The following is a 12,370-nucleotide window of genomic DNA, read 5'->3' as shown; positions in this document are numbered from 1 at the left end:
CTGCATACGCTTAGTGTGTTGCAGTGCAATAAACCTATTCGTTCAATACCTTACCTTATGTGAAATGTATTACTTTTAGAAATATTTCTCTGGCTGTACGAAACATTCGTAGCCTTTTTTTATCAGCTCACGTGCCCGAGCAAGCTCGAGGCATTCTGGTTACACTGTCACAACAAAAGGACGGTGAAGTTGTCCTGCCTACCCCTGGGGAGTAAACAGTAGGACATTCTCCCAATACAAGGAAAAGGAATTGTCCTCTAGGATCCTGAAATTGTAAATGCGCCTGCCGCTGCGCATAAAGATAATAGTGTTGCCGTTATTTCATTTTGTTTGCTTTTGAAGCACGACCAGCTTCGACTGGCTCAAAGGGCTGTCGATGCTGCCCGCGCTCAAGGCATCCTGGACTGAGGACGCCTCCTTCAAGCTTCAGCACAATCCCCCCTATTGATTTAAATAAACGTTTATTCTCTCTCTCTCTCTCTTCAGTTGTGGCTGACGCGCCGTCTGATATCTGTGACGCGGGCTCACCCTAACGGCACCAATCGCGCGGAAAGTGATTGGCCGAAAATGGGACCTGCAACATCACCCGCTGCTTGGTTATGAATAACGAGGGAAGTGCCGCATTTTACCATCTGGTTACGTAGTCCTGATACCAAACAAACATTCTGCGTCTCGCTTCATGAATTGGAGATCCACTGACCTCCTGAACGTCGACCTCCTTGTTTTCTGCCAGGATTTAGGCATTGATGACACCAACTAATGGTGTAAATAAATGCCCGGGGGAGTACAAAACTTTCCTCCGCACTGGGTGTTCTCATCGTTATATATAATTGTTCGTGTAACAGCCGGTTGGTGCCTTTGGACATAGGGTTTTGACAAGCGCTCATTCCTAAACTTGCTGTCATCCTTTCATGCGCTTGTAAAGAAGCAGCAAGCGTCGGCAGCTGCGTCGCCTGCACGTAAGAAGGCGCAAGGGGATCAAGAATGCACGGGTGGCAAGCGTGTACAACATCTGGATTGCATCTGGCCTGATGTGACGCCAACTGTGGATAAAATCATCGCCGTACCCAGAATTTTTTTCGGAAGGGGAGGGGTCATGTTGCTGGCACAACGGTGCACATGCTGAATGTTTACGTTGACCTATTTTCACATATGAACCATGGGGTTCGAACTGAAGGGGAGGGGGGGGGGGGGAGAGGGAGGGAGGGAGGGAAGGAAGGAGGGTTTACCGAAAGGTGGCACGAAGGGCAAGCCGCACATGTGGCAGCGTTGTTTGAGCGTGGAGTTAACAAACATGAAGGGGCAGGGACACGTTGCTGTCACTTGACAGGCAGTTGGTCGACAGGAGCCCTCAGAGTATATACAGTGTAGCCCGGTTATAACGAAGTAAGCGGGAATCTGAAATTTCTTCGCTATAACCGCTTTTTCGCTATATCTGGACTATTATAAGACCGCTATAATTGGGACGGGAAATCAAGATCACTTCGTTATAACCGCTATATCGCTGTAAGTGGGTTCGTTATAAATGGGCTACACTGTATTTCCGGATCAGCGAAAATGTTGAAGCCAGAAGGTATTCCCGTGTTGGGGGGGGGGGGGGGGGGGGGGGGAAGTGGGGGTTCAGAACCTTCTAACTCCACCCTGGTTACGGCCCTGGTTACAGTAAACTACCGCGGTTCCAAGTTGCCCGTAGTAGTAGCGGTTCCAAGGAAAGGAAAAGGAAAAGAAGTGGGCTGGAAGTAATATGTTGAAAAAGAAAGAATAAAAGATGGGGCTAACTCAGGATAGCACTCAGTCCGAGCAGGTCAGTCGGGGCGCTGCGTGAGACCCGTCGTCTCCAAGTAGTGGAGCAGCTGGTCGAAAACTCCTCGTTGGGTGGCGGCTGCAGAGCCTCCATGCATCGCTGGGGCAGAGATGCCACTTGGAGCGGACTGCCCAACCGCTCCATAGCACGTCCGTGCTATGGAGCAGTTGGGCAGTTCGTCTCACACTTTGTTGAGTGCGTGTCGCACACTGTTCACGGTTCACCAGTTCCCTCTCTCGCTAAAAAGGTCAGATGGCACCTCTTTTTTTTTAATGGACAACGTAACTAAGGATGTCATGAAGACAAACTGCATATTTGCTTAGTTTGAAAGAAGTAGGTTTTAGTTGTGGACTCAGCAAAAAGTTAGCAGCGGCTTAGCTCGGCTATGCCAGGATATACGTAGCGTGAGCTAAGGTTCAGCTGGTTATTCTTAGGTTTCCTAGTTGTCTAGGATTAGCTGATTACCATGCTTACTGCCGCTAAAACGATTTCCAATCCAATCCAATCCAATATAATACAATCCATTTCAGTCGCGGCGGCGGCGGCTCCGGCGCGCCAGCTGTGTTCCGTGAGACGTCACTGCTCCTCGCGCATGCGCAGCACGGCTCTCCAGTAGCCACGCGAAACTGCTCAACCTCGGCCAGTGTAGCTCACGCTACAAAAGCCCACTTTATCGCGTATTATGTCATTCGTTATGTCATCGCCGCTTGTATATTTTTAAATCGGATGTGTTGTACAAGCCGTACGTTCGCCTGTGCAGGAAAAAACTACCAAGAAAATGCCGAGCCCTCGTGAGCGCGTGCCCCGCGGCGACCGCCGAGCGTCCCCGCGCAGTGGGTTTAGCAAAAAAAGAAAAAAAAAAAAAAGAAATTAGCAGGGGCTTGGCTCAGCTATGCCAGTTTGTGCGCAGCGTGAGATAAGTTTGAGCTGTTTATTCTTAGCTTTCCTGCTGTCTAAGATTAGCTTGATTATCATGCTTACTGCTCCTTCAATGACCCACACACGGTATACGCATTATCTGACACATGTATATTTATCAAGCGGCTACGGCACAGCGTCACAAATCGCCCCAGAGGTAAGTTGGTTCCACAGGCGCACACCGGTGTTGCTGCGACGCACGAGCCGTCGGTTACACACCCGGCCACCCCTCGCATGATCATCAAGGGGACCGGGCCGCCACGTGCGGAACGGAGGTCGGCGAAGACGCTGGGAGCGTGGGGTGTGCGAGAGACGCCGGGCAGAGAGCAACGCTCTGTGCGCCGTGAGACGTCATTGCTCCTCGCGCATGCGCAGCACGGCTCTCCAGAAGCCACGCGAAACTGCTCAGCCTCGGCCAGTGTAGCTCACGCTACAAAACTGGCAAAAACCCCGAGGAGCGAGAAAATGCCCAGCGCTAGTGAGCGCGCGCCTCGCGGCGACCGCCAAGTCCCCGGCTCACGCAGTGGCTTTAGCAAAAACAAAAACAAAAAAGAAACTCCAGCGTTGATGCGCAAGTTGAAAAGACCCTGCTTCGAAGAGGACACTGCGGCCGCCGCATTCTCTAGCCTGGATAACGGGAGATATGGCTACAAGTGTGCCGCTCGTTTCCGAGACGGCTTACAGCTAGTCGATGACGAAGAGCTCGTGGAAGTCTGAAATGCTGACGTTGACTTTGCATCCACCAGTTTCAGCGAAGAAGACGACGACGACCTCTTCGATACATACGACGACGATTGCTGGCACCGCAACTGTGCGAATAAACAATGACACTGAAACTTAACTACGTGTCCGGAAATGCTCACCTACAACCGCTTCGCCGTTCAAGCCTTTTGCGTGAGAGCAAGCTTCCCTGAATTTTTCCAGGAGGTGATGGTAATGTTATAAGTGCCTCGAATACTTACGTTTACGGAGAGACGCTACGATAACAGCGTCCCTCGACGGTTTGATTTCATTTTCAATTTAGTACGTGTACAATAATTCATCATAGTACGACAGTAAAATTTGTTCATGCACACAAAATAGAAGCTGTCTGAAAATATAGTCAATGCCATGAGGCAATGCGTTTTAGAACTACAGTGGCACTCTAGAACAACCTTTCCGATGCCTCTAGCTGGCTTTCTCTTGGCGTCGCCTCCTATATACAGGAGACCCAGGAGGCGATGCCCTTGACTACGTCTGTGACTATACGTAACCAGCATTACTAGATAGGGCCATTTGTAGAACACTCCCCACGCGCTGTGTGTCGGCAGCGTCTTCGTTTTTTGACCTGCGCAAGAGGGCGGGACCGGGGTATGCATAATATGGAGTATGCGTGGCCTGCGGAAAAGAAACAAACTATGCAACACATAATGGCGGAATGTGGGTGTATTTGGCCAAAGCTAAGTGAGGGAAATATTCGGCTTCCAGGAGCCCTAGGATTTAAGGGTAGCACAGAGGGAGTAAACTTCAAGACTGCATAGGGCAGCTTCCACCTGTAACAGGCAAAATTTATTTGAGCCTGACCTAAGAGTAGCGCTGGAATTGAACCAAGAGTGCAACATAGACAGATTCTTTGGTGAGATGACACATCATCACCCTGTTACCATTAACAATCATCATCGTCATCATCATCATCTCTAAGCGGCCGCTGCTCGTCGCGTGAAACGAAGCATCTCCTTCGGCCTTCACATTACGTTAGCGCAATAATGAAATTATAAAGACTTCCTGAAGCCCGTCAGGTTCTCCACATCCAGGCTATGCCTAGCCCAGAGTACTTCACAGTAGCGGCAAAGGATCACTTAATGCGGAACGTCAAAGCCGTTCTTTACGGCTCATTGGTTTGCTTAATGACGGTCAGCCGAAGCGTATCATAGTTTGTGCGCTGTTGCGATTCAGCGGCCGTTATTCTTCTCACGCGTGCTGAAAGCTTCGTGCAGTTCTTCTGTGTTTTGTGGCAGAGCCTACCACTACGTGTGCCTGCCGCGTGGGCGCCTCGCTGTCGGTGACTCAACCTCGGCGGCTGCCAGCACGAAGCCAACTGTTTTAGGGGCGAAGCTCCTCTTGCTCAGGCCCTGTCCCGTCCCTCGTTGCTGCTGTACACCGCACATTAATGATGACTGTGGCAAGATCCCCCTAGGGGTTGGCCAACCAAAGATTGGCCGAAGAGATCGAAACGTTCAACGCGTTCGTTGCTACCCAACAAGGAGGAGAGGAAGAAGAGGTTGTCGTTCGTCGCCTGCGAGCTGAAGACACGTACCGGGGGTACGAGACACAAGACGCTCTGCAGAAGGCGACGGCCAAGGTGGCTAAAATGTCACACACCGAATTCGCCAACTTACCCATGGAGATTGTCATCGTCCCAAACAAGCCCTACATAATCACCACTAACATCGACGTCGTCGACGGGCTTGTCAACGGAGCGGTGGAAAGCTTGATGTGTCGAGTCTTTGTATGATGTGTAGGCGAATGTTTCACGGTTTTACCGATAAGCATTTTAGCTTCGCCCCTCTCATCATCATTCACTTCGTGGAGATGGCGGGATCTTTTTCCTGTAGAGATCGACTTGCATCGGCGAGGCGGACGCCGCAGCAGAGGTCTCCTCTCCCCCCTCCCTCAAACTCAACGAGCGCCGCTACTGCCGGCCTAACGAACTCGGAAAGAGCGTTGTGTGTGTCTGTACTATTCTCGGGCCATGTGCACAGAAACACTGTGAAAGCCGCGCAGCCGCGTACGGTTATTGTGTATAAAGCCCGCTCTCTCGGTAGATAGGCTAGGATAGTTCGCATTCGTTTTGCAGCAGTGAATCCGTGCTGTCGCCCTGTCGACTCTTGCTGTAACTTTTCCCGGAAGGGTATTGTTCCTGTACTGCTTCGGCTCATCTTTCATTATGCAGTAAACCAGTTAAGTTTGCATTCGGCTTCTTGTCGTCATCACCAAGGCAGCAACCTTTGCTGGCCGCTCACCACCACGCTACCTGACATGACGGAGCGACGGAGCCCGGTTCGGGGACGCCTTCCAGAATGTAACAGCGCGCTTGCGTGAGCGGCTCGCTGGCAATCAACCACGAGCGTGAACTGTCTACAGGGAGCTGCTTGCATAGAACGAGCCTTCGTTACTCACTTCCGATTACTATTATTTAAAAAAAAAAACGCTCCCTTTCTTTTCAGCCAAGGAAGCCAGAACACCATCGTTATATCTAGCCAACCGTTGTGTTTGGAGCTACGTGGCTTTAATTAAGGCCACTAGAAAAAACTGCACAATTCTCTCGGCTTCACCTTTGGAATAGTATATATATTTTCCAGGTTTCACATTGAGATCTAAACTTTATCACACGTCATTAACAGGCGTAATTTTCTCAAGAGACGGAAATATCTCTAATTGAAATTAATGATTCAATTAACTGACGAAATTATCCCAGCTTACATGTGCAATGAGCGTAATGTTTCTTAGTGATTTACTAGTAGTCAGCAGTAGACTCTTAAAACATTTCAAGCTATATCTGTTTCAAAAAGAAAAAAGGAAGGAAGCTCACGCCAACGCGTACGACTTGAAGGTACAACCTTCACGGCTTCTTCGCTTCCGCAACAACCTTTACTCTATCATTTTTGTTACAAGTGTGACCTTCCTTTCTTTTTTTTTTTTGGAAGTGATAATCAGTGGACATCACCTCGGAGGGGGGGGGGGGGTGGGGCGTACGCTATGACGTGGCTTTCTCGTTCCGAGCTGTCATGATTCCGGCCGCTCGCCGGATTTTTTTGCCATTGTTGGCCAATCTACCTGAGTGGGTTTGCATGGCTTTACAAACGCGCGCCGGGGACGCTGGGTGGTCAACGCGAGGCACGCGCTCACGTGCGCTCGGCATATTATTACGAATCGGCCAGCGCTGCCGTACTTTCCCGCATCACTCCTCGGCTGTGCGGCGAAGCCACTGCGTGCGCCTTTGAAAACAGGCGCCACCATGTCGGTGACAAGTTTCGGCAAGCCCGGGTCAGACGCTTCGCTTTCGGCGCATTTCAAGGAGCCATGAAGAGAAAACAAAAGTTTGTTTTATTCGAAAGATTAGGTGTTTCATAGTACCCTAAGCGCTTTCCCGAAAGCAAATGATGCTTTATTCACTGAGAAATAAGGCAATTTAAGCCAAAATTTTAAATCTCCCGCTAAATTGCACATTTTGTGACGTGAACAATGGCGTCATACGAGCCGGTCCATGAAACAGATCGACTCCATATAGCATCAAACAGGAACCGGAAACCGAGACAGCGGCCATTTTAAAAATACTAGTAGTCATGAAATCGCCTGATCCGGAGAACAAAACTCTCGCCGAGAAGCTCGGGCTTGCATTTAACAATCTCACACCACTTGAACGCTCAATGCTTCTAAGTGCACGAGCGGCAGGAGTTGTGGGATACGCGGATGGACCGAAAAGCGACCATTCCGCGATAGCCACAACAGACGAACGCCCAGCCGTCGGCACCGCTGCCTCGTCAGCCCCGTCGCGACGGACGAATACAGACTGGTACGTATGTGCCGTATTTTTATTACGGTTAATAATAGTTCAATTTCAGTAGCAGTATCACTTATGCCAGTTGGCCGGTGTCGTGTATGGAAAGCCGTTCGCGCGAGCTCTCTGCTCCGACCAGAAAGATACGAGCGTCAATGCGCGGTGTGTACGGCATTTTTTCCCCCAAGGTCAGAGCGCTTTGACGGCGATTTGGCGAAGTCGGCTACGAGCGCCGGCATGTCCCAGGAGTGAGCTAACGTAAGGGTCCCTGCCGTAATCACTTCCTCGGAAATGAAGCGAGCGCACTCGTACTTCATTTAGCTCTCTTTCTCCTCCCTTTGCAAAGTTCACAAACGTAGCCACTTGCTTCGCCGAGGTTCGTCGTTGGGCAGCACATGAAAGGAGATCTCCTCACCGGCGGGGATGTCACACTCCCTCGACGATTTGCCCGTACTACATGGGCATTTAAAAACGCAGCAACGAAATTTCATTGTAAAGTACTCGAACAAACTGAAGTTTTCAGTGGTTGTAAACTGGAAACGAGCTCCTAATAACAGCAGCAAGCCAACACCATTCCGAAACTTCTGCGACGACTGTCACTATCTCGTCGCTGCTTGCTGTTCCACACTCCCCTCGTTTCTATTTTTACCTTTGCTGGCTGGCGATATGACGGCCAACCTCCTGTGAAGGGATTACGATACCAAGCAAGGTCGCGGCTGTGCGTGCTGGGACGGTTCGTTGGCCCCGAAGAGCCTCGAACCCGAAAATTCGTCTGCGCGACGGTGGCGACGGCGAGATGTCGAGTTCGGCTGGCGGTAGTTTCGTACGCATTGGCATACACGCTTGCATTTTTATTCGGAACTTCAACCGTTTACTCCACCGTTCTTAGTGTCATAAAACTAATGTGCAGTATGTTTAACGGGCATATAGCTCACTATGCAAACTGGTAAGCCCTGCCTAACATGCGTTTGCTTTTGCCGGCCTCCGCCAATCGCAGAGCATTCTCGTGTGAAATCATAGGTTCTGTTGCGGGAAATGCGCTGGTGGGTCGCATGGTCATTCCCCTTTTTTCTAATTATGTAGCTTATTTGAGCGAAGTTTGTGTTAAAAGTGGTGTCAGTGTGGTTCTAACGAGGCAATCTTTCGAATGAACCAAACTTGGGTTTTCTCTTCATGGCTCCTTTCAAAACTTCGGCGGCTGCCGGCGAGGCTCGTCTCAACGCTCTTCAAGGACACAGAGGCCCGTCGATCGCAACGGAGTCCTCCTCTCTCCCCTTTCTCGGACTCAACGTACGCCGAGGCTACCGACTGTCACGAACTCTGGAAAGAGCGTTGTGTGTGTCTGTGACGTTCGTGGCGTGTTGCCGCTTGTTGGCGTTTTGACCGTTACCGCTTTTGGGTATAAATAGACCCCCTCAAGCGCCGTAAACCATTCCTGTTTGAGCAGCGAATCCATGCTGTCGCTCTGCTCGAGTCCTGTATTGTAACCTCGCCCGTCGGGGCATGGTTTTTTTTTTTTTTTTGGCTTCGGCTCACCTCTCGCTATGAAGTAAACAGTTACGTTGGCCTATCAGCTCTGGACCTCTTCCCGGCTGCGGCTCGGCCCGCTCGGTCGCAACAACTGGTGGCAGCGGTGGGATGGCAACTTCTTAACACCTGGAGCCAGCGGTGCGAGATCCAACACCACGGACGTCGAGGCGGCTTCGGACTTCGCAGAATTCACGGCGGTCAATGGTGAGTGCGGGACTTTTCTTCACTGAGTTTTACCAGGCTTCTGAGGATAGCTGGTAGGGCGTGTGTTTTTGTCGCGTGGGTTATTCGCGCAAAACATTTTTTGAGCAGTGGGAAAGCAGTACTCTAGACCGGCCATGAATTTGAAAGCGTTGAAAAAACCGCAGTTGTTGGAGCTTGCAAAAGAGTTGCGCTTGGATGTTACGGACGCACTGAGAAAGCCAGAGCTGATACAGGCTATACTCGCTGTTGGGGCTGGCGATGACGAGCTGTCTGAGTGCATTGAGCTGATCAATGACAGGGAGACCGCTAAACGTCAGGCAGCAGAGGCAGAGGCTGAGCGCCAGCGTAAGGAGCTCGAGAGGCAGAAACGAGAGCAGGAACGCGAGGAAAGAAAGCGTACAGGAGCTCGAGAGGCAGAAAAGAGAGCAGGAACGCGAGGAAAGAAAACGACAGCACGAGGAAAAGATGCGATGGTACGACCTCGATATCGAGCGAATCCGAAGGGAAAGAAAGAAGCTCGAAAGAGAGAGACTCCAACGGGAGAACAAGCACCTAGAGCATGAAATTCAACTCGAGCAGGAAGAAGTGAAGCTCGAGTTCAAATTGTTGCTCAGAAAAGACCTCGTTGTCGAGGAAAGCACCGTGCCAGCGCTGCCAGTAGCAGATGCTCGGGAGCGCGAGCCGGAGGCGACGGTTGCGGCCCAGCAGCGCGGCAAGGTTGCTGAGAGAGATAACGACGGCGCATTAGCTCAGACTGTCGGCCGAGGCGGCAGAGGGCAGTGCGTGTCCACTGAGTGCGATAATGTGTCGGCGTTTGTTTTGGAGATCTCGGCGGAGTGTTCGGACGGTTCAAATTCGTGGGAGGCCTTGGGAACGGCTACCGACTTGAACGTGAATATTTCGCGAGATAGCGACGTTTCGCAGGAATGCGTAAACGATGAGGTTACAGAAAGGCCGCACGAGTCCGCTGAAACGGAGGTTGTTCCTTCGGACGGTAGTGCAGAAACGAGCGACGTGGTGGGAAAGCCTGCAGTCGAGGCAGCAAACGGTTTGCAGGGTTCAGTTGAGAGTCATGACGATCTCGCCACCGAGCAAGCCGATTCCGTCCTGCCACCAGCTCAGGTAGCTGACCTCGAGCAACGGCCAGCCGAGCTCGTAGAGATTCAGGTGTCTGGGGCGGCTGAGCCGTCCTTTGAGACAGGGCACCCTGGGTGTAGTGTAGTCCTGGCAGTGAGAAAAGAGAACGGGAACGCGCTTCGGTGTTCGTGTGTTGAGGCTGTCGCCGAAAGCACGAGGGGCGTCCCGACGATGGGCCAACATCGGCTGAGCTAGTTGAGAATCCGGTGTCGCCTCAGTAGCAGTCCCAGAGATCGGTTTTGGGGGGGGGGCGATTTTTTTTTGGGGGGGGGGGGCGAGGCAAATAAAAATCGCTCTCCTCCTTGCGCCAATTCTGCGGAGGTGGTGATAACCATGGAGGCGTGTGCGCGTGTGCGGTGCAACCCCCGCTGGGATTTAACTTCGCGCAAGTGGAATGCTTAAAAAAACTAAAAATAAGAAACTGAGGACCTCTTTGGGGGGGGCGACCGCCCCCTTCGCCCACCCCCCCCCCCTTGGGACCGCCACTGTGTCGCCTACGGCTGAGCCGAAGTCGGGAACCGACCAGCCTAAAGGAAAGAACGTAAACGCGTTCCGACGTTCGCTTGCCGAACGCGTTCGCGAAAAGGTGAGCAACGAGGAGAGCGGGAAAACTTCTGCGCGTACTTGCGGCGCGTGTTTCAATGCGGGCGCGCCGAGAGGCAAAGCCGTGAGCTCGCTTCGCGCCAAGGGGACGCCACCTCCAAGAAGGAGTGCGCGCCTCTCGTTTGAACGATGTAAAATCCCTCTCGCTCCTCCGCGCGCTCGACCTTTGTCGAAAACAACGGCCGGTGTCCTTTCACGCGGTCGCAGCAGTCGGTTTCAGAGAACGGGCGCACCTAAAGTGCGGTACAAATAGGGGAAAGCTCGGAGCAATGAAGAGAGCTCAAATCGCGGCTCTCAGCGCGAGAAGTGGCCTGTAGACGCCTGACTTTCTCAATTTCATTGTTTTTCCTGGAGCAGGTTTCGCCCTTTACGGTTGCATTTTTTTTGTGTGTGGGACATTTCCAATCACGCGAAATGTCAACTTTCAAGTTTGTTCATTTGTCTAAAGTACTGCTGGGCAAAAATATAACTAGTGTAGTTAGTTATGAGCGTATTTTATCGCAACTAAAAGCCTGGTAGATCTTCAGTGTGGATTTGTCTTCGCACTTGCCGGCGATGCGGTTGTGTCTTCCTGTGTTGTTCTGTTGCTTGCCTGACCAAGCCAGAGATGTTCTTGGGGAACCACTACTCGTCCAGTGATCGGCCCGGTGAAGCTCCAGCACGGTGTAGTACAGCCCAGGCCTGGAGTCGAGCGTCTGCCGAGCTCTTCACTTCGAAAGCATCCCTCCGGACAACGGTTGAAGACCCTTATCCATCGGAATCTCGGACCCCCGGCGGAGAAGCTGTTACGAATCGGCCAGCGCCGCCGTACTTTCCCGCATCACTCCTCGGCTGTGCGGCGAAGCCACTGCGTGCGCCTTTGAAAACAGGCGCCACCATGTCGGTGACAAGTTTCGACAAGCCCGGGTCAGACGCTTCGCTTTCGGCGCATTTCAAAACTTCGGCGGCTGCCGGCGAGGCTCGTCTCAACCCTTTTCAAGGACACAGAGGCCCTGTCGATCGCAACGGAGTCCTCCTCTCCCCTCTCTCGGACTCAACGTGCGCCGAGGCTACCGACTGTCACGAACTCTGGAAAGAGCGTTGTGTGTGTCTGTGACGTTCGTGGCGTGTTGCCGCATGTTAGCGTTCTGACCGTTACCGCTTTTGGGTATAAATAGACCCCCTCAAGCGCTGTAAACCATTCCTGTTTGAGCAGCGAATCCATGCTGTTGCTCTGCTCGAGTCCTGTATTGTAACCTCGCCCGTCGGGGCATGGTTTTTTTTTTTTTTTGGCTTCGGCTCACCTCTCGCTATGAAGTAAACAGTTACGTTAGCCTACGGCTTTTGGACTTCTTCACGGCTGCAACAGCGGCTGGCCGCTCGCATCATACACGCTACCACTCGTATGTCGGAGGCCACGGAGCTCGGATCGGGTGCCCCCACTCGGTTAACTGGTGTCAGCGCTGGGATGACACGGTTGCAACACTGCGGACACAAAACTTTTCTAGCTAAACGATTTGCTAAACAGCTTCGCTGTTAAAAATGACCTACCATGCACATTTTCCCCTCTGCCTTCATTAGTGTTCTTGACTGCCTACCTTTATTTCTGTCTTCATTCAACGAGCCCCTCATTTCCCATTCTGATTCGCTATATA

Source organism: Haemaphysalis longicornis, unplaced genomic scaffold (assembly GCF_048455015.1).
Source record: "Haemaphysalis longicornis isolate Haplotype H1 unplaced genomic scaffold, Haemaphysalis longicornis Haplotype H1 scaffold_12, whole genome shotgun sequence".
Classification (NCBI taxonomy): Eukaryota; Metazoa; Arthropoda; class Arachnida; order Ixodida; family Ixodidae; genus Haemaphysalis; species Haemaphysalis longicornis.
This window is presented reverse-complemented; position numbering follows the sequence as displayed.